Raw genomic sequence first — 22,916 nt, 5'->3', positions numbered from 1 at the left:
AAATACTTTTTTAAAAGCGATAGAGAGAAGTGGAGCTTTTATAATTATACTGGAACATAAACAAGGTTGTTTCCAATTTATTCTTGGGTTGCATTTCAGGCGTTAAGTTGATTGGAATGCAAACGTTTCTACTGGAAACAATCTCTTACATGCTGGGTTTTCAAGAAAGCTCACAAAAGCAATGTATTTATCTAAGGTGAGGCTCTGTAGTAATTATTTGTAGACACTTTTCTTTTAAACTTTTTAGTGCTTCAGGGGAGAGAGGGCAGCAACCTTCTTGTTTCTCCACCTCGGTAGTCAAAGCCTTCACAACCTCTAAGTCACAGTAATGGCTAAACCCGAGTTCCCGGGCGGAGAGGGGGGGTGGGGGGGGAGTTTTTCTAAGCAGCTATGGAAAAGAACCTCTATCGCTGAGATTCATGAAAGGAAAAGAGACATTAAACAGAATGATTCCACTTATACACTCTTTAACCTGCAGACACCTAGATAGATGATAGATGGATTGATAGATGGGTAAATAGACAGACAGACAGAAATACAGATAGAAGATTTCAGTCATAGGAAAAGACAATGGTACACATGAAGCGTGCACCCTGTAGCCACAAGCCTGATTGCAAAGTTGGCCGACAGGGGACCTGATCTCTGATTGCTACATGGAAGTTGTATAGGTGCCAGGTTCCCTATGAGAAAAAAATGGAGATAATAATAGTACTGAGCTCAAACGATGTGGCAAAGGAGTAACTGAGACAATCCATGTAAAGTGAACAGCGTAAATCCAGAACATGGGAAGCAGCATAGGTGAAGGCTGCCAGGACATAGATATAGAGAAAAGCATATTCAACTATTGATCAGTTCCAGTTTAACTAGATCTGTGACCTTGAATAGGCCCTTCAATTTCCTTGGGGATCAGTTTCTTCAGGTAAAGTGACAGGACAGGTATAGATGCACTAGTGCTTCTTAAACATTAATGCACATAGAATCACCTGAGGATCTTGTCAAAATTCAGACTTTGATTCAGCAGATCTGAGGGTAAAGGTGGGAAGCTTAAGATCCTGAACATCTAACAAGCTTCCAGAATAAGGCGGATGCTATTGGTCTAAGTTCCACGCCTTGAAGAGCAAAGATCTAGATGGTTCCCAGCAAGAGTCTCTTCCAACTTCAAAACTGTCATTTATAATTATGATAGTGGCCCATTTTTTTTGCACATAGAGAAGAGATTTTTCTAAAGGATGGAGGATTCAAGTTCACTTGAAAGGAAAACTAGTTTCAAATTATCCTGGGTATTACATCTCTAGTGCTCCAGTGGGTCGTGGGAGTGAAGGCCAGAACATAGCTAAGGGCTCAGAAGGTGGCTGGCTGCTGAGAAGGCGGGCCAAGGGGATTTTCCTGATATAGCCTTCGGGAAGGAGGCAGTTTTAAGAAGTAGAAGGAGGCTTGAGAGCATTTCAGTTGGGAGATTTCTTTCTCTCTTGATTCTGGAAGGCAGCATTGAAGGATACTGAAGAGTGGGGGTTTTGTTTGAGGGGCGTGTGTGCATGTGTGTGTTATCAACTAGACATGGCCCATTTTCCCAGCTCTGCAAGTGAATGGCCGACCCTGAGCAAACTGCTTAATTTTTCCTGACTTCATTCTCTTTTCTATAAAATGAAAATAACAGTATTTTGTTGGGTTCTTGAGAGAGGGAGCTAAGGGAACAGAGGGAGTTAGTGCCTAAAGCTCATAGCATAACAAAAGATTATTCATTAAAATGACCTTCATCATCACCACTATCATTAACAACACTGGAAGGCTGAGCATTATAGTCTCAATTCTATTTTAGTTTCCATGGCAGTTGTTTTGGTGAAACTTAGGAGTCAGCATGAGTTCCCTAAGAATAAGTATCTCAGGCTAACTGTATGGTTTTTCTTGTTATGATTGCTGGATTGGTAAGTTAGAGGAATGAGGCAGACTTGCATATTGGACTAGCTGGAAATAGGAGGCAATATGAATGCATGTTGAGTGGGAGGAGTGTCATCCTGGGTAGATGCTCCTTACAGTTTGCCAGTGGATTCTATCCTTAGTCTTGTCTCACTCTTTCTCAATTTGGATGTAAACATAGGTGGCAAACTGAGCCAGAACATGACACATTACCATTCCCCACGGGTGTTAAAACACAGGCAGGGAGACCACTTGACAGGAGTAATAGAGAAAGTGTTCAGAAGCTTGGAAGGGAGGCCAGAGGAGGCTCTGATTCCCTCCCACCCCAATCCAGAACTGTGATTCTCTGATCACTTCTTAGGCAACGGCCTTAGAGGTTTCTATATTTGTTGCCAGGATGATAGCAGATTAACTCTGATTCCCAGCACACTCCCTGGTGCCCACTCAAATTTACCCCTTCGCATGTCTTCTTCCTTCAACCTGTTCTTTGATTGCTCTTTCAACTCTGCAAAGATATGTGAAACCAGATAACCAAACCGGATAAGAAATATAAATGCCACAATAGTAAGCAGGCCAGCAGAGAACACAAGCCATCTCTGCAGGGTTTGGCTTTAGGGTCTCAGGAGTGTTTCCTCTTCCATGTATGTTCCAGAGAAATGAAGTTATCCTACCTTTGGCCTCCAGAGCTATCTCAATCTCCTACTCAGTTATCATTCACATTTCACAGCAAATTGTGTTCATTCTATTAAGAAGTGTTTCACAAAAAAGTTGCTACAAATACATAGAAGGTGAAATAGCATAATGCTATGTGTGCACAACGCTTTGCTTGAATATATTTGTTGTTCCATTAAATTGGCTTAGAAGTTCAATGTTAAGCAAACTGTATACAAATATGTTCAAGTATGCATACCCTACAATCACAAATCTCTCATTTGTTATTGCCAAGGGGGTAACTCCTAATGACATAAAAAACTGTTTATGTTTATACTGTAGTAATAAAAATGCCAGGTTTAATATGCATGAAGCTAAGAAAACCAATGACAGCAGATACTGAATTTACATCGCAATGGCCCGTTGAATACCCAACAGGAATAACCCACAAAATGCAGATACTCTTCAGTGCAAAAAAATGCCTTAAATAGAAAAGGGTTCAGAAGAAATTTAAATAATTCTCATTTTACTTTACTACTTGGTTCAACATCTTCTTGCCCTGGGGGGCCATATTAATCTCTTAACAATATGCCAGTTTTCTCTGATAGGCCGTCTAATTCACACTTATCTCCCAGAATCAATGAGGTCTTAAGTCAAGGCTAGGTTGGGGTCAGACCAATTCTTCATTTATCACTCTTACGGAGTTGTAGATATTCCCCTAACTTAGACTTTTCTTTTGGAGGTAAACATTTTGCTAAGCAGTCATGGGTCAAGGGAGCGCATCAAAAACTCCTTGCTAATTTATCATCATCGATCACCTGACCTTCACTGAGTAAGCCAGGTCCTTCCTCTTCTCACGACACCAGGGTGTGGACAGTAGCAGTAAGTGTGTACCACCTTCTCTCATCCACAGCCTGGGAAAATGAACCTGCCTTTTGCAGTCCTTTCAAACCACTTAGGTTATATGCTGCTGATGTACTCAGAAAGCATGAATTGTTTTATGTTGCAATGTTTCCACTGAGTAGTAGAATATGTAGGGAAGTCAGAAGTATAGAATTAGAAATTTACATACATCAGCTCTGTATGCAGAAACATTTATAAAAGGGAATGAGGTGATATTATAAGATATTCACATTCGAGGGGTGCTGTGTATTTCCTAGGTCATTAATTTCCTTGGGTACACCTTTGAGGACTACTCAAAACAAACAAAAAAATTGTAGGTAATTTTTAATTACTAAATATGCTGTTTTTCCTTTGCAGCAACATTTGCCAAAATCATCTGATGTATTGGTATGATCATTTCTACCTATTGGGCAGTTTGCGAGAAGTATATTACTTGAAATGCCGTGCTTGCAGAATTTTTTCCTTTTCCTGTATTATGAGGAAAACATTAAGTTTTTAACTAAATTAAATTATTTTTAGAATATAAATGGACAAAATACCATGTTATTAATAAACTCCATATCTTTCTCTAGTCTCTATTAGGTGCTGAAACATGCCAGTAAGCAATTTCTTAATGTAGAAAATCATTTCAGCCGCAAAGTTCAAATTTTCTAACAATGGAAGGTAGAAAAGTGGTTCTCAACTGGGGATGAGCTTGCCCCCTAGGGGACATTTGGCAAAGTCTGGAGACATTTCTGGTGGGTGGAGGGAGGGGCAGGGGGAGGGGGATGCTTGGGTTACTGGCACCTGGTGGGTAGTGGTCAGACACACTGCCCAGCTCGCTACATTACAAAACACAACAGAGACTTACCCAGAATGTCCATGTTGCTGAGACAGAGAAACCATGATCTGGAATCTTATTGTAAATATAAATGCAACATGAAAGCCATTGAGATGGGCTGAATGAACTTTGCATGCTGGACTACCATCCTTTTCACAGGTGAGAACGTAGCAACCCTAAGGTCTAAAGAGGAATTCCACCTCTGATACATGAAAAAAGGAAACCTTTGTTCCTTTGTGTTCCAAGTCTCCTTAAGAAATACAAGTGCATGAACAATTCCATCACAGTGAGTCATGACCACATGCTCATTAGTTCCTACAAATTGTCTTATTTGTTATTCTTAACTTTATTATGCTGTAAATTAAGGTATGGCATCACCACACACCACGAAATTTGTTTTTCCCTTTTCTAAGAGTGTATAAGCTGACCATTGAATGTGGTCTTTAACCTGTGGAATTATATGCTACCCTTCTGCTCTTTATTTTGCTCATAGAGCATGGCCTTTAAAACAGGGTGATAATCTAAAGCAAATAATTTTCTAAACAGTTTTTCTGTTCAAACCCAGCAATATGACAAAAGAAAAACTGAAAAACCTTGATAAGCCTTCAGAATAAAGGATTTTTATGTATTTCACAGTGATTTGAATGTTAGTTCTTTTCTTTCTCAGGTATATTTTGGTGTGGTCTCTTGCCACTCCATCCCTTTGTCTTGTCTTACCTATTACTTTAATCCTGACTTGACCCTAGTTTCATTCACACACACGCACACACATATATACACACACACATATATTCATCTTTCCTTAATATTCTTCCCACTGACAACTGCTATATGTTACAAAACCTTTCTTACAGCTTAGAGGTTAAGCAAATTATCTTGTATAATTCACTTAATTCCTTACAAGTCTCTGTTTCCTCTCCATAAATGGAAATACTTCTATCTCTCTGAGAGGATTATTGTGTATAAATGGGAAAGTGAAAGCTCAGAAAGAATCTGATGCACTATAGTAGATGCTCATTAAAAAAAGCCATTACTCCTTTTTGAAAAAGTCAGAGCAGAACTTTGAAACCCCATACTCATCAAATATTTTAAACTCCTTGTATCTGTCTGGCACCATTTCTATGTGCTTGGGATACTTCAGAAAACAAAGCAGACACAACTAAACAAACTCCACACTCCTGGACCTGGCACACACACAGACACACGTGCAAAGGCAAACACACACAGGTGAAAACACATGCACCCACAATGGTAATATCAACATCTTTCTGCCCTTCCCTTACTTACTTTGGAAAATAAATGAGAGTGAGCACTCCTCATCCAGCTGGCCAAGATGGTATGATCAAGGACAGTTACAAAATGCTGAAGGAAGACTTTTCTTTGAAATACTACTTTTGGGGGGTTTTAAGGAAAATAAAGGTACATTTCAAAAAATATATAAAGACAATCTAGCTTAAGAAACAAAATCATATGAAACAGCAATAGGTACCAAACCATGGGGAAGGAGGGAATCGGCTTTTTTGACACTATTTTAATAGCTAGCAAGATCATTGAAGGAGAAATATATCCACACATATACTTATCGAACTTGAAAATAAACAATTCATAGACTGCAAACAGACCAGGTAAATGAGAGCACAACAAAATGGCTAAAATGTGCATGAAAAGGAAGAAAAGCTCATTAAAGAATATATGAGCTTTTCATGAGTCCTTGGTAGAAATTTTTTCTGCTCCAGGGCTTTGCTGTCCCTTTGCCTGAAATAATTCCCCTGCCTCTCTTCACCTGGCTGCCTCCTCTCATCCCTCAGCACTCGGCTGAAATGTCCTTCGAGACCTTCCCTGGCTACCCCAGGGAAGGGGTAACCGTCTAAATTAGGTGCCTTCACCCATCACCCTCCCTTATTCATCCTCTCTTTGTCTGTCTGTCTGTCTCTCTGTCTATCTATCTGGATATATTTTAACATGTCCTTCTACCCAAGTTGACTGAAAGTTCTACAAAGGGAAAGATCGATTTACATTGTCCAACTCAAGTTTTCCAGAGCCTAGCAACTGACTCCTACTTTGCCCTCAGTGAATGTTTATGGACCAGAGAAAAGCTGCTACTCACTCAGGGTATACTGACTGCCAAGAGCTCTGAGCTAATCAAAGCATGCTTCCTTTAGTTTTCTTGATAAGATGAACATGCCCTGCCCTTGTTGTTCTATGTGCAAACACGTTGGATTATTTGATCTCAGTCTGTTTTTCCTTGTGTACGCAGTACAAAATGAAAAATTCCTGGTATGGTGATGAATCTCCTAAGCCAAGCAAAGAACCAGGAATAGGTAAAGCTACTTGGAAGATGCTTCTCTTGTAACATCTAAGAGGAGAATGAAAGGACTCATGATTGTTCTCATTTAGGACTTCTCAAGCTAAACATTTGCCTGGAAACCTCAGCCATTTGCCTCAGTTGCATCTTAGCAACATGACATTTCTGATTCTCCCCATCCAGAGGTGGTGCCTGTTTTTCCTTCCATCCAACCTGGATTGAACATGTGACTTGCTTTGACCAATAGAACTTTAGCACATGTGACAGAAGCAGAAACTTGAAAAGTGCCTGTGCTTTGGGGCTTGCTCTCTTCATGGTCTTTGGGCCCTGAGGCCACGAGGTGAAGAATCCAATGAGGAACAAAGCTGATCCATCACAGCTGAGCCCCCCCCCATGTGGGCCAGGCTGACAGCCACCAAACATGTGAGTGAAATGATGATAGATTATCCAACCTCAGATTAAGGAACTGCCCAACTAACTCACACAATCATGAGAAGTACATGAATTCTGCTTTAAGCCGTTAATTTTGGCAGTGGTTCGTTAGACAGTCAAAGCTAGCTGAGGCAGTCACAGATAGCGTATCACTGTGTGACTGGCCCAGGGTTCTATAAATTGTATCGGGCATTAGTATCCTAAGACTGTCCAAGGCATAAAACAAGACTTTCTATTCAAAGTTTGGGAATCCCTGCATTCCAATGCATTTTCCACTTCAATATTAGCAAAACAAGCTATATATTAAAATTTTTGAGGAGCCATGCAGTAAAAAAAAAAAAAGAAACTTGCTTAAAAATGTTAAAGACAGCTCCCCCTTTTCAAACCTTCAGGACTTCGTGGTACTATAGTCATTGCTGGAACCCTACCCTGAATGTGATGGGGAGGGGACTGGACCAGAACTGTGAGGTCTTGGTTCTGGGTCAGCGTGCAGCATTAACAAAATGTAGGGCCTTTCACAAATCTAATTTGGTAAAATTAGACAGAATGAGAGACATGATTCCGGCCCTGAGGCTCTTTGAGGTAATCACCAACCTATTCATGTCTCCTTGGATGGAAACTGAAACGATACATCAACACTTTGTTTCCTCTATTGTATTCTGGTTTTGATGAGTCATGGCAACTCTGAAGTGGCAAATCATCCATTCATCTCAAAATCTTTTTGGAGAGCCTGCTGTAAGTCAGGTCCTATTCTGAGCACTGGGGATGTATTAGTGCCCAAGGCTCTCTATGGCTGCTTGTATTCTAATAGAGGGGGACCTCAAATCTGCAAAGACATATCTCATATAATGCCAGATGCTGTTAAGGGCTGTGAAGCAAAACAGAGGTAAGAGATAAGAGTAGCGGTTCTGAAACTTCAGCTTACCTGGAGGATTTGTTTAAATACGCACATTTCTAGGCCCCAGAGTATCTATCTCTGTGGGTCCCAAGCAGGAACTGAGAACTTTCATTTTTAATAAATTCCCAAGTGATGCTGCTGCTGGTGGTGCAAGCATCATGCTTTACAAACCAGTGGGAGGACATGACAGGAAGTTGTTCTTTTAGATGGGGAGGTCTTTCTGACCACCAGATACCCCCTCCCCACTGAGGAACAGAAGGAGGCACGGGAAGATCTTGGAAGAGAACTTTAGGTGGAGTACACAGCACAGCATGTACAAAGGCCCTGAGGCAGAATTGAGCTTGTTGTGCTGGAGGAAAAGCAAAGGCTAATTTTCCTAATGGGCACTCATGTGGTAGCAAACCAGTGTTTTTGTTGCCTAAATGGAGTGAATTATGCACAGCAATATTCTCAGGTTAGCACCAGCAGGACCCACTGGGGTTGAGCTTTCCACAAAATTATTTCCTGATAAGACTCCCATTTAGAAGTAGTTCCTAGGAAAAAATACAACTGCAGGAGTTGAGGAGCTTAGGTAAAGTTAAATGCCAAACGAGAAGAGGAAACTGTTTCTGTGTGATATTTTACTTGTGGGAATCCAATGGTTGAGCTCTGACATCAGAATCAAGTGTTACTGAAAGTCCCCAAGTCCTTGCCCGTGGCTTGCAGAAGGTCTGTGATTCTCAGACCAAGGCATGTCATTTCAACATGGCTCCTTTAGTACTGGTGGGTTTTCCCCAGACAGTAATGCCTTATGTTTTTTAGAATATTCTGTACCTAGAAAACATTTTTCACATTCCTTATTACATCCTCACAACTTAATTTCATGATGCAGGAAAGGCAAAGCTATTATCCCAATGAGAAAACCGATTCTCAGAGAAGCTAACACTCAGAACCACTTCTTTCTTTTCTCTTCATAGGGTCTTTCTTTGATACACAAACTATCCAAAGTTGTGGCAAGTACACAGTAGTACTGAAGGCCAAGTCCATTATCTTCCTCTTGAGAACAGTGGATCTCAGTTCTCTGTCTGCCACTCATGTGTATTTGATCATCACCATCAATTATGAAATCTGTGGCCTCACTCAGAAGACAGATTATGTGTAAGGGAAAACTAACCTGTACTGAGCACCCAAGATCAGGCACTCGGTTCAACATTTCTGAAGTGTGACTTCAGCTAATCCCGCTGGCAATGAGGACTTTCCCACTTTGTAGGTAAAAAAAAACTGGGGCTTGGGGAAACTGGCAGATCTGAGGGCAAAAAAGGGAGCAACTTGACGTCACTTCTCTCCACGGTATATCCTCTAACCTCAGTAGCCACAGAGCCTTCTTTAAATACTGCCTTGATGTATATACATGATAGGAACGAGACACTTCCTACTGGGGACAGTTTCATGTCAGTCAATCCAACAGCTGGAATTGGTAACACTCCTTTCATTCGAAGATAGAAAGGGGTTAAAGGAAATTAACCTAAAGGCCATGTCTATCATCACCTTTAAAAATCTCAACTGTCCTTATGGGAAGAACCACAGTCCATCATGATTATTTGTTTATTAAGACTTTATTTTTTTAAATTTTTTATTTAATTATTTTTCAAGTACAGTTTTCTGTCTATTTATCCCAGCCCAGCCCACCCCACCCTGTGCTCCCTAGCTCCCACAGAGGGGAGAGGGGAGGGAATTTAAGGGGAGAAAGGGGAGGGATTTAGAGGAACAAGTATAAAGACTTTATTTTTTAGAGCAGTTTTAAGTTCATAACAAAATTGAGGAAGGTACAGGTATTTCCCATACATCTTCTGCACCCCACACCTTCATAGCCCCTCCTATTATGAATATCTCCCATGAAAGTGGCACATTTGTTCAACTGAGGAATCTGCATTGACACGGCCTAATCAGCCAGAGTCATAGTTTACATTACAATTCACTCTTAGTTTGGATCAATGTAGAATGACATATATCCATCATTACTGTACCATACAGAGATTTTCGCTGCCCTATAAATTCTCTGTGCTGTTCATCAGCCCCAGCCCTAGACAACTGATCTTTTTATTGTCTCCATAGTTTCACCTTTTCCAGACTGTCATATGCTTGAAATCGTACCCTGATTTCAAGGTAGCCTTTTACATAGCCTTATGTAGCCTTTTTACATTGGTTTTTTTCATGTAAGAATATGCATTTAAGTTTCTTTCATGTCCTTTCATGACTTGACCACTCTCTTATTTTTCACCCTGAATGGTGATATTCTATTTTCTGGATGTACCACACTTTATTTATTCATTTACCTCCTGAAGGACATCCTGGTTGCTTCCAAGTTTGGGTAATGATGAATAAAGCTGCTATTAACAGCTGTGTGCAGGTTTTTGTGTGGACATAAGTTTCCAGATTCTTTGGGTAAATGCCAAGGAATGCAATTGCTGGGTTGTATGATAAGATTATATTTAGTTTTGTAAAAAAAAAAAACCTGCCAAACTGTTTTCCAAAGTGACTGTATCTGTTTGCATTCCCACTGGCAATGAGTGAGAATGCTTGTTGATCCTCATCCTTGTCAGCATTTGGCATTGTAGTGTTCTGGATTTTGGCCATTCTAACAGGGGTGTAGATATCTAGTTGTTATTTAAGCTTGCATTTTCCTGATGATATAGGATGTGGAGTATCTTTTCACAGGCTTATTTTTTTCTCTGTGTGTCTTCTTTGGTGAGGCGTCTATTAAGGTCTTTTGCCCATTTCTCAATCAGCTTGTCTGTTTTCTTATTGTTGACTTTTAAGAGTTCTTTGTATATTTTGAATAACAATCTTTTATCAGACATGTGTTTTGCAAATATTTTCTGCCAGTCTTTGGTTTGTCTTTTCATTCTCTTGACATTGTCTTTGGCAAAGCAGAAGTTTTTAATTTTAATGTAGTCCATTTTATCAATTCTTTCTTTCATGAATTGTTCTAATCTGCGTAAATGGAAACTCAGGACTCTCTTGTTTCTTCTGCCAATTCTAGATTTGGTTGTTTGTTCCAAATATATCATTTATGGATACACAAATTCTGTTCTATAATTGTGTCTGTAGGAGCTCTGTGACTAATATTTTATGGAATGCTTTGTAAACTTGGGATGAGTCAAGTTTATTGTACATGTCAAAAAGACCTATGTTGCCCTCAAACTGAGAATCTAATTTAACTAACAAAAGCAAATGAATTCAAAGTTATGACTGTCACTCCAGATAAGACTCAGGCAGGAATTTTAGGATCTGAAAATAGGCCATAATCATAAGTACTATATTGTATGTGTTATTGAATCTCAGCAAATTAGAATTTATTGCACAAATATAAGTGTCACTTTACTCCCTAAACAGAAAAGATATCTTCACAGGATTTTTTAAATTACATTTTCGGTTTTGATACACATAAACATAACTAAAGGAAAAAGGAGTACATGTAATTGACATGTTTTGGGAAGATGTGTCTTGAACCACTGAATTTCTTTGGTGATTGACAAAGAACTTAACAACATACTATACTTCCATGTGCTCATAATAAACATGGGTTACTACTCAGTAATTTGTCAGCTCATTTCGGATGAGAAATTACTCAGCCCATCTTCAATCTATCTTTCAGATGGCAGAAAATTACTATGTAATTTAGAAATGTTTTGGTATTCTTACCTTCCTTTCTCCCATTCACCTTTTTCTCAATGTACCTTAATTCATCAACATCATTTTTGCATAGGCTTTTAGTATGCGACTTGGTACATGAAAATGTTTTGTCACCACCAGCAGAACTTATACTCACTACATAAGGCCACAGTTATTCTGAATATTGATTATTTTTAGAATTTTCATACTTATGATGCTGAATAATATTTACTGACTCCATTTAGACTCTGATATTTCATTTGTTATGACTGTGAGAATAAACAGAAGTACTCATTGGCCATCCTCTAGATGCTTATCATGGCACTGGTACATAAGAGAGCTTTAATGGAATGATCAGGAGATAACATATAATCAACAATTTCACTCCTAACTATGTGCCCAAGAGATATGAAAAAGAATTCAGAATTTTCTTCAATAATTTGCTTTGTTTGTAATACTCCTAAACTGAAAACAGAAATATCCATCAATTAGAGAATAAGTAAATAAATTGTGGTACCATATATTTATGTGATTGACTATCAAGCAGAAATTAAAAATAGAACAACTATCTAATCCACACAATAATGTCGTTCATCTCAAAAATATTACACAAAGTGAAAGAAACCAGTGATAAGAGAAAATAAATACATTGTATGATTGCATTTATGGGAAGCTCAATAAAATAAATGCAACTAGCAAAGCTAATAAATGATGATAGGACTCAAAATAGTGTTTACTTCTGAAGGGCAATGGTGGTCGACAGAGAAAAGGTACAGAGAAACATTCTGGATTGCTAGAATCTTTTCTGTACTATTCTGTGTGGCGATTACACAAGCGTATATAAAGTCTAAAAATACATCATACTGAACACTTACCACTTTTCTATTTACTCTACATAAATTGCACTTCAATAAAAAATGATGGCTGACAGCTATGGGGCTAGGGGAGGAGTGGAATTACTGAGAACAAAAAAAAGAGAGAAGGAACTCATGAAGGGGGGAGGGGGTTGCTGGAGATGGAAGAGGGTATGGGAGGGTCAATGGGGAGGAAACAAAACTTTTTAAAATGGACAGTCACCTACAAAGGAGTTCCCATCAGACTGTCAGCAGATTTCTCAAAAGAGACCTTACAGGCAAGAAGGGGCTGGAAAGAGGTATTCCAAGTCATGAAATCCGAAGACCTACAACCAAGATTGCTCTATCCAGCAAAACTTTCATTTAGAATGGAAGGACAGATAAAGTGCTTCTCAGATAAGATCAAATTCAAGGAGTTCACCATCACCAAGCCCTTATTATATGAAATGTTAAAGGGACTTATCTAAGAAAAAGAAGTTAAAAAAACATGAACAGTGAAAGGACAGCAAACTCACAGTTATTAAGAACCACACCTAAAACAAAAGCAAACTAAGAGGACAGCTAGATCAGGAGCAGACACACAGAAATGAAGATCTCAAGGAGGGTTAGCAACAGGGGAGTGGGAGGGAGAAGGGGAGAAAGGTACAGAAAATAAGTAGCATAGATGGTAGATAGAAAATAGGGGGGGCAAGAATAGTATGGGAAATATAGAATCTAAAGAACTTGAGACACATGTTCATAAATTAAAGGAGGGGAATGGTGGGGGAGGGGTGTGCAGGGTGGAGGGGACTGAAGGAGGGGAATAGAGCAACTGTAATGGCATAATCAATAATATATATTTTAAAAATATCACTAGGAACTTCCTTTTTGAACACAGTGTTTTGTTGTGCAGCTCTATCCATGCGGATGCACCTAGGCCTAGTTCATTTTTTTAATAGTACCTATTTAAAGAAAAGATGATGTGTGCTCTGATGGAGTTTGGCTTGGCTGACAGGTGTGTTGGCCGAACACTAACTACTGAGACAAATACGCTCTCATGTTTCCATGGCTTACCACAAAAGAAGTTGATTGCTCAATCACTGAGCAGTCCAGTGGGGGTGTTCTCGTTCTCTTCTGTCCGGTGATTAAAGGGCCCAGGCTCCTTCCAGCTTGTGGCTTCCTTCTTCCTTCCCAGGAACTTCTACCTCCGACTAGAAGAGAGGAAGAGAGAAAGAATGTCATTAGGGAATTTTCTAGGTTTCTAGCTGGTGGCATGCATGTTTGATTTAGGCTTCTTCTGATTGTTCCAGTGCACAGAAGCTTCTTAAGCAAGGGGCTGGGGAGATGTCTCATGACTCCCAGAATACATTCACATTTTCCGGTGCCCTGACTCCTCCCCTGCACACAGGTAGCAGGCCAGGCTACTTAACAGTATGCACAGCCTCTGCCGCCAGTGTCCAGGCCTGAGCTTGAGCAAATCATCTCATAATCCTACGTCTTAGCTTCCCCATCTGGAAAACGAAGTGTGTAATAATGCTGCTTCACAGAGGTCTTGGGAAAACTTTTTAACATGAGTGAAGTATTCAGGATAATGCCCGATACATTATACACATTTAATAAATGTTAGCTGTGTTTCATTCTCCTTGTTATAATCAACCATGCCAGAATGGCTATTGTACCTCCAACATGCACTAGCAGGGGTGTCCAACCTTTGGGTGTCTCTGGGCCACACTGGAAGGAGAAGAGCTGTCTTGGGCCACACATTAAATGTGCAAACACTAATGAAAGCTGATGAGCAAAAATAAGGTTTTAGGTAAATTTAGATTTTTGTGTTGGGGCACATTCATAGCTATCTTGGGCCATATACGGCCCACGGGCTATGGGTTGGACATCCCTCCTAGGCTTCTACAGGTGCAAAGGATGGAGTTCGTTCCCCAGGGTCAGCTTCGTGGGCATGCAGTCTGTGCAGGTGCACGGGGCCCCAGGCTTAGAAGGGCCCTGGGCTCCAGGCCCGGCACCTCGCATAATGCTCTGTTTTCACTGTCTTGTGATTTTTAGTAATTTTACCTTTGCACTTGTGTTTTGTGAGTGGCATCTGATGGGACGATGGAGCATGTATGAGAGCAGAGGAGATGCACTCAGTACACATGCCCACGGCTGTGCTCCACTGCTCCATGCACAGAGCTCATTCTTGATGAGCACAGAGCCCCGGTGGCCCCGGGATGTGTGAGAGCTCAGCAAAACTCAAACTGAGACCAAGGTGAGCATGCTACATGCTTTCCATTCCGACCAGAGCTCGCTCTGGATGCAAAGGGAAGCCAACAACAGAGGAACTCTATCATGTCCTCTCTTATGTGTGTTACTTCCCTGTCCTAAATGACCGTTTACTCTGAAAATGGTGACACTGAAGGAAAAGGGCAACCCACAGTTGCTTTTTTTTTCAGTTCTTCCTTACTCATCAGCACAGTAAGTCAAAGACAGAGTGTTGGTAGAATGAGCACATAACGTGAAGTGAAATAAAAACAATTGCATGAGTTTTGTGCTGATTCCACAGCTCTGATAAGACCAAAACATACATGCATATACAAACTACAAAATACATATGCGCATACTAGCTAAAAAACACAGATTGTGTAATGTTGTTGTTTTTGCATAGGAGTTAAATGCTCTTCCATTTACATTAAAACTAGCATTGCATGATGTAAAAATGAACAGTAAAACCGATGCTAACAATTTTAAATGTTTATTTTCTTTACTTAGAATGATGTTAAATAGCAAATAAACAAATACAAGGGTGATTCCAAAGAGAAAACATGAAAGAAAAGAGATAGCTTTATACTGTGTATCTTTAGTGGCACTTCTGTCCTGCTTTTTTGAATAAAGGGCCCCACATTTTCATTTTGCACTGGGCTTTGCAAATAAGATATCCAGTCGTGTCTTTTCCTCTCTCTGGCCTTCCCCAAAATCTCCACCCACCCACCTTTCATAGAAAGTCTTACCTGATCTCCCTCCCCAGCCCCTTCTTCATGGGGTATCATGGTCTCCAAGTCAGCAATCACCTAACTATTTATGATTATATAATTCTCATTACATCTTCACTCTTAAATTAACTTTGAACATGCCATCTCTTCTCATTGTCTATCTTTCCTGAAGAACAGGAACAGACTTGACATTCTCATCTGTCTGGCCAAGGACCAGAATTACTGGGGCCCTCAGAGACAAAATAAATTTTGGGAACTAATGGACAAGATTCACAATCTGCAGGGAAGGGGTATTTGGCCACATAGCTAGCTTGAGAAGTGTTCCTGGAGTGAATGAAAGACTACTTGCAGTTCCAGTCCCTGGAAGGGTCATTCCTTCGGTCCCAACACTCTCTGGTAAAACATGATCTATTCTTGGACTGTTTCAAGTGCTACCTAGTTCTATGAAACCTTCCTGATTGTTACCCTCACCTCACACCCACATTTTTAATTCCCTGACCTCAGGTTCCTTAACACATGTGAATTATTTCTGACACTGAGAAAATTCTTAATTGAATCTTACCTCTCTTACTAGACTCTGGTGACATGAGGGCACAGCATCTTGGGGACCAAGGTGAGGCAAATAAGCCACTTGCCTTGGATACAAAATTTAAGGGGATATCCAAAAACCTCAGTCACCAAGAGAAATTAGGTTTTAATGCACTATTTTTTAATCAAAATTAATGTAACAACTATCCATGATAATATATTGAAATTTTAAATAAAGACAGGTTCAGACTCTGTACTGGTACTACCATCTCCATTCACTTCAGTCTAATCCCAGCCCAGTTGGATTATGTTTTACCGTCTTCAAACCCCAGTTTCATTGAATGAATGAATATATGAATGAATTGCTTCCTTGAACTGTTTCATCAGCTGGAAATTTATAGATCTTGGCAATGAAGTTGGGTGGCTACGGTGGAATGTGCGCATGGGTTATGAGAACAGCTTGGTCATGCCTTCTGAAATCAGCTGGATTGGGACTGCCTTCAGTCAGCTCCCCATTAAATTTCCCTTTATTGTCCTCCCTAGTATCAAATCAGAAGAAAAAATGCTTCTTCTGTTGGTAACCATTCTTTACCATCATGAAGCCTCTGAGAATGGCCTTAGGGTCAGCGCAAATGGAATCATAGTAGTTCATATTGTTTCAATTAAAACTGTCCTCCCCATTGTTTCAAAACATTATTACAATGGTAGTCTCATGAATTGTTTGAGCAATGCCACATTATTTATTTAATGTTTTAATTTACTCTGTGCTTCAGAAGTTTCCAGGCAAAATGAGATCCGAAGGGCAAAGCCATTCGAACAAACGGAGACAACAGTATTTGTTACGCTTCATTGTCGGTACAGTGTTTCTTATTAAAGGAGGAATTTAGCTTTGAGTTACACTAAGGAAGAGGGGAAAAATGGAAAGTTCCAGCAGTCTTTAAGGCCTATCATCCACCTTTTTGAATGAAGATTAACATCACCCCTATCCCAGCCCCACCCCCACACCACCACCACCACCATCACCACCTCTACCATCTGCCCTTGTTACAAAGTTATCTACCCACTCCTCCCCTCCCCTCCTCCCCTCCCCTCCGCCCCTGCCTTGAGATGGCTGTCAACTGTTGCGACCTATCAGAGCCAGGCTTTTCCCTCAGTGGCCAACTTTTTCTCCCACAGTTAGCCACCAGGGGGCCCCTGTTTGGAACAAATGGTGAGACTCCACGCTTTCCTCCAAACAGCCAAAACATGCCGGGATGCCTTGGGCGCAAAGCTAGGGAACTTCTCTGCAAAGAACAACTCACCAGCTACAAACCTGCACGTCCCACAGTGCAGCCTTTACGAGTAAAGAATAAAACACGGATATATATCGCCAAGGACCGAAGGGAAATCGGATCCGTGGAGTCTCAAGGGAGCGGCCCCTCGCTGTCGCGGGGGAACCTTGGGGTCTTCTACCCTTCTGGAAGCGAGCTGAAACTGAATCAGATGCCTGGAACAGTTTCTAATTTCCTGACGGTTGTGGTGGTTAATTTCCTGACAGTTGTGGTTGTTAATGTTATCTGCAGAGGGGGTGGCTTCTCGCCCCTTTCCGTGGCTTGCTCACCAGAAGCTGGAATAAAACGCTCGCCACTGGCTGGCAACCCAGAACACTCTCCCATAAATTATCCATAACTTGTTGGACAGCTGAGGATACGTGTCTCACGTTGTCGTGCAAGTGAACGTGTATATTGACTAATGTAGTCGGAATTATTTTAGTATTATCTACAAAAAATAATTGTACCCTGTCGTCAAAATAGTTTTGCTGCAACTATGGCTTCTGAACGACTACACTTTAGCTTGAGGGGTACTCAGCATTTTTAGAAGCATTCTTCTACCGCAGAACCGAGCTCCCCGCTGCTTTTCCCCCAGTTTGAATCTTCGGCCTTCGGGATTTATGGGTGCCCGGGGTGGCGGTGCATAGGGTGGGGAAGTACTTGAGAAATGCGTATGTGTCTGGGTAGAACTTTTCAAAAGTATAGATTATTTCTGTCTTACACTTTTATTTGTACATATCTAGGGCAAAGATACATTAATAGGGCGGCCTTTCTTGAACCTGTGGGGTGTCTCACTCCTCACCCCCACCTGCACACCGTCCAGGATATCAGGATGGTGTGAAGGGGTGACTCCCTCAAGGGCAAGCCGGGAATTTTCCAAACTTCCATTCCCGGGGGTTGGTGATGGTAAGAGAACACCAGGCGCCGCGGCGGGTGGGAGGCCCCGGGAGGAGTAGGTACCCTGCGTCAGTCCAACACCACCAGCCACAAGTGATTTGGAGACCGAGGAACGAGCGCGGCCGGGCCGGCAAAAATAAAGCCCATACTTCTGGAAGTCACCTCCGCCCCACACTCCTGTCATCATTCCCCATTTCTTCCACTTTGCCTACCAGAGGAATGGGGCCCAAACCCGAACCTCTGTGCTTACACAGCCGCGTGGGTGGACGCGCGGCCACCCCAAATCACCGCACCCTGGGTAGAAGGCACCGCTGCGACTGGGAGGAGGGAAAGCGGCAGGTGTGGAGGCAGCCAGCAGGGGCGGTGGGTGCGTAGGGAACCGGGCAGGGGTACCGGATCCCGGAGTGGCCGACACATCAGCCAGCCGAGTGCCGGGCGGGAGCCAGGCAGGGGGCGTCGGCGGCGGCGGCGGGACGTGAAGCGGGGAGGCCATTTCCTCGCTGCGCCCCTGGCGGAGCCGGGTTTGCTTGCTCTTGGCTGTCGCCGCCGCGCGAGTCGGCCGCCGGGAGGGCTGGAGGGGAAACCAGGTCACCGGTTCGCAGACGCGCCGCGGAGCGTGCGCCCCGGGCTTGGAGAACAGCGCCCGGGTAGCTGGCCCGGGTGGGACGGGCGCGCTAGGGGCCGAGAGAGGCGGGGACTCCGGTGCCCCGGCCTCGCTCGCTTCCTACGCCTATAAAAGTGGGGTGGCAGTGGAGGGCTGGCGCGGCCCTGCCGGCGGTCGCCTCTCTTCGCCCAAGGAGTTGACATTTTGCAGGACTCGCGCGACGTCCCGTCGCCTGCGCTCCCCGGGACCCCGCCGCAGGAGGAGGGGGCGGAGGAGGGTGGAGACTGCGGGGCTTGGCCAAGGAAGGCGCACATCCTCGGGCGGGCGGCCGTGACGCGGCGGGGATTAACTTTGCATGAATAATGTGAGTGCGCTTGGAAAGGAGACCTTCTACTCCCCGGGCTCGGGCGAGCGCGCCCGCCGGCTGCCTTCCCCGGGCAGGGGCACCCAACCCAACCGGCTCCAGGGCACTGGTAATTTGGCGAGAGGACTGCGCGGTGGCTCGGGCGAGGGTGGGAGTGTCGGGGAGGCGGGAGGAGGGGGCGACAGTTTCCAATGTCCAGGAGGGTGGGCAGGATGGTGACGGAGGTGTCGCGGGAAAGTGAAGGGTTGCGGGAGGCGAGCTGAGCGCGCGCAGGCAGGCGGACGGGCGTGGGTGAGTGGGTGGGGGGTGTTAGTCAGCCGCCCTGTTTCCGCGGGGTTTCTGCGCCCCAGGTTTGAGCGGAGGGCCGCCCCCCCCGCGGGGCTGGGGCGCCGCGCGGCGGCTCTCGGGGAGCCACGGCGTGGGCAGTGGTGGAGCAGGGTGGCCGGGGGCCCGCTCCAATCGCAGCGGCGCCGTTCCTCAAACCCCAACCAGGCTGTTGACAGGCTCCTTGTGAAATGTAGTTTGGCATCCTCAGCGCCGAACCGAGTGGAAGTTTCCATGATGAGGAAGTTCTGTGACACGGGGATTCGGAAAAGGTTGGCAGACACGGGGGGTGCGGTTTAAAGGGACGGTGGGTCCCCATCCCCCCGTTTGCTCCTGCCCCGGAACTGCCGGGTTTGGAAAGGAGAATAATCCTGAATATTGGCGTGCGCTGTCGCCGGTGCCTGGTGACTTCGCTTCTCTCCGCCTCCTGTGGGAGTCGGTGGCGGTTTCTCGAGCCTCCGGAGTCGCACTTCTTTGCCTCGGTTCTCTTGACGCAGCATCTTGGTCTGAGTGGCCTGAAGTTGGTTCTGACGCCGAGAGTGGTGGCCGCCGTGCGCTCCCCCACCCCCGCGCCACCCCTCGGAGGGACTAATCTGGGGAAGTTTTTTATTCCTCCTGGATTTTGCCCTTCTTAGTGTCGTTGTCGCTTTAGAGAAGGATGTCCCATTGACCACTGTAGGATTATTATTAGTGCTAAGTCTTAAGCCTTCCCATTTGTTGGGGAGAGGGAGCATGGGATGCGTTTTTATTTATTAATGTATTAATTATAAAGGTATAATTTCCCCAAATGGGAAATTTCAAAGCGAGTCAAAGAAAAGCACGTACCTGAACAGACAAGTTCAGAGTCTCCATCCTCCCCTCTCCACACAGATTTAGGATTTGTGAAGATTCCAGTACTACCCCACCCGCCCCCGTGAGTAAATGAATTTGTAACAGTCTTCCTCTTAGCATGGTACTGGTCTGGCGTGCTAGTGATACTGTTTTAAAGACCTGTTTTTGAAGTTCAAAGCCATAAAGCGTTCCTTGGACAGTGTATTAATATCAGAGCAGAGCAATTTTTATAAAAGTCAGGTATTGTAGACCTCATAGGCAGTATCTTTACATTATTTTGCCTTATTTTAGTTCAGTATGCTTATTTACATTATAGTAATATGTAGCATGCATTGAACTGCAAAGTAAAATCGTATTTTAGTCAAAATATTCCATGATTCATTCTGAATATTCACTGTGACAGCTCCCTAATTCACTTCTGTTTACCTCTCTTATTTGGTAACAAGTCAGAGACTGGGAAACATTTTTAAAGGTGTTTTGATGAAAAGTATTTTGAGCAATGGATGTTTTCAAAAGTTTTCATGCCACTTGGCTAAGTGTTCTAATTGACTCTCATAGAAAATTTCAATAGTAAGTGATTTATTCAGGGTGTTACATGGGAAGCATTGGGGAACAGCCGTTTATTGTTTGTGATTGTTAAACACATACCATCTGAATTTTGTTTTAGTGAATTTCAAAGTTTTGTTGTATATTGGAAGGAGAGGGCAGACTATTTGGTAGCAAATACAATTTGCTTTGGTTTTCCAGTGAGTGAAAGTAAGTGATTCTGAGTATAGGCACAGAACTATTTTTTTTAATGGAGCAATTCCTGTTGGCCTCACAATTCCAAGGCATAATTTTATTGACATTGGAATATTGTTTTCACAGAGTCACTGACTTTACAAGAGTAGCAAACTAGCCATTTCTCCCCTAAAGATTCTTGGTAGTAAATTCTGCTACAGGTAGATGAATTAAGACAATTTCCTTTTAATCGGTGTTTTTGAGAAAAGATGATTTCTTAAAATTTCCTTTAAAAAGTTATGGATTCCTTTTCTTTTCTGGTTTTTTTGCAGTTGTTTGAAGCACAGGGTGTGGGGAGCTGCACACGGGCTTGCACATCTTTTTTTAGTAAGCTCATCTTTTTGATGGAAATCAGAGTCTAGGCGATGGGTTTCTTTAGCTCCTTTTTGTCCTTCCACTGTGAGATTATGTGTCACCTTCTTCAAAAGCCTTCCCCTGATGACTTGAGCAAAGGCAGTCCCTCACTCCTTCTGAGACATTGTTTTTTTGTTTCCCTTCCCCGCACCCCCTTTCTTGGTTTTATGTGCAATTTGAATTGTTCATTGCAATTGGTGCTTACAGATTACCTGTCTCTTGTGTCTAGAATATAGAGTCCATGAGAAAAAGTGTCTTGGCTACTTCATTCACTCTCGATTCTCCAGCATCTTGAACCGTGCTTGGCACACAGTAGGTGCTAAATCAATCTTTTTTGAATAAAGGAGTGACTGTGCCCAAACACTGTGTTTCCCCCAACTACCGGACTAAGCATCCTAAATGAGTACCCATTGGGTTTTGCCAAGATCTGTGCCCATATATGCGTGAGCCAAGCACATACAGGTCAGTCTTGGTTCATCTCTCTCTTTCTCTCTCTTTTGAGGTGAAAGCTAGCCTCATTTTGTGTAATGACAAAGCAGTTATTTCGGCAAGTTTTTTTTCTGGGGGCATTTGCCTTGAGTACATGAAATTCCTCAGCAGCAGCTTGTCTCTACCTGATTCCCTGAAGACTTTGACCTTCAATACTCTGGGTTTCTGCAGAATTTTTATGAGTTCCAGAGGTATTGTCAGGGCTGAGAGTGAAATTCCAGAAAACAGACATCACCAGGTGATAGCAATGCCTCCTCTCACTCAGTGGGTTCTAGAAGCGTCTCTAGCAGAACCACAAAAGTGATGGTTGGAGAAGGGGCAAAGGGACTGTCAGGATCCCACACAAGATAGAAGGAGCCCTTGGAGGAAGATTAGAAATATTCTGGTGGTTACCCTGCGTTATAAATGAAGTCCATCAGCCTCTCCCTTTGCCCCACTTTTCCACTTCCCTAAACAGATTTTGAACCAGAGGACTATGGGAAATACCGCATTCCCAGAGTTTTCAAGTGATGGAGCTGTGATACCCAAGGGGTTATCTTCAAAGAAGCTAGTCATGGAAACTCTTTGGACAAATGAGTCTAAAAGGAAGTTACAATTGATGATTATGAGAATTTGTTTTTGTTTATAACGTATGGGCTTTCAGAACCACGTCTGAGTAAATGCATAGTAAAAATTCCACAGAATCATGAGGCTGGGGAAAATGGTAGTGGACAAAAGATAATTAAGCTGAAATCCTAAATGTTTATTGCTTTTGAGTATTTAATTTAGCTCTGAGCTTCTCAGTAGCCAGGTTAATAGGAAAAAAGGGAACTGGAGTATACATTAAAGTTACAAGGATAGATCAGATAACATTAGCTCTGTGCTTTCTATGGTGCCTGACAGCTACTATATACTCCTATGAAATATCAAATCATACAATGGTCTGTACTTGAACTTCAGTTCTCCAGGAAATGAAGATAAGTTCTTTATATGATCATGTCTTTCGCCAACCCTAGCAGGGAACAGAAATGCAAAAGGCTTAATGAAAAAAGTAACCCAGTG

At 42.7% G+C, this 22,916-nt stretch overlaps 1 protein-coding gene and 1 non-coding gene across 9 annotated transcripts in view; one reads left to right on the top strand and one right to left on the bottom strand.

Annotated features, from left to right (window-relative positions):
- Positions 1-2,902: 2,902 nt before the first annotated feature.
- On the bottom strand, positions 2,903-3,041 carry LOC119048435 (small nucleolar RNA SNORA8). The gene has a single exon (XR_005082337.1). It is a non-coding gene; the product is annotated as a small nucleolar RNA SNORA8 (small nucleolar RNA).
- A 15,854-nt stretch (positions 3,042-18,895) lies between these two features.
- The window catches only part of THRB (thyroid hormone receptor beta), a 336,578-nt gene continuing 332,557 nt past the window's right edge, over positions 18,896-22,916 (top strand). For 5 of the 8 annotated variants that reach the window (XM_037144000.2, XM_037143995.2, XM_053669112.1 and 2 more), the window contains exon 1: positions 19,104-19,206. The gene's annotated coding sequence lies outside the window, so the exon portion shown is untranslated. The other 3 variants (XM_053669113.1, XM_037143999.2, XM_053669108.1) reach the window with 1 other exon arrangement.

The sequence above is a fragment of the Artibeus jamaicensis genome, unplaced genomic scaffold (assembly GCF_021234435.1).
Source record: "Artibeus jamaicensis isolate MK-2021 breed Jamaican fruit bat unplaced genomic scaffold, CSHL_Jam_final contig_519, whole genome shotgun sequence".
In the NCBI taxonomy this organism is placed as follows: Eukaryota; Metazoa; Chordata; class Mammalia; order Chiroptera; family Phyllostomidae; genus Artibeus; species Artibeus jamaicensis.
This window is presented reverse-complemented; position numbering and strand designations above follow the sequence as displayed.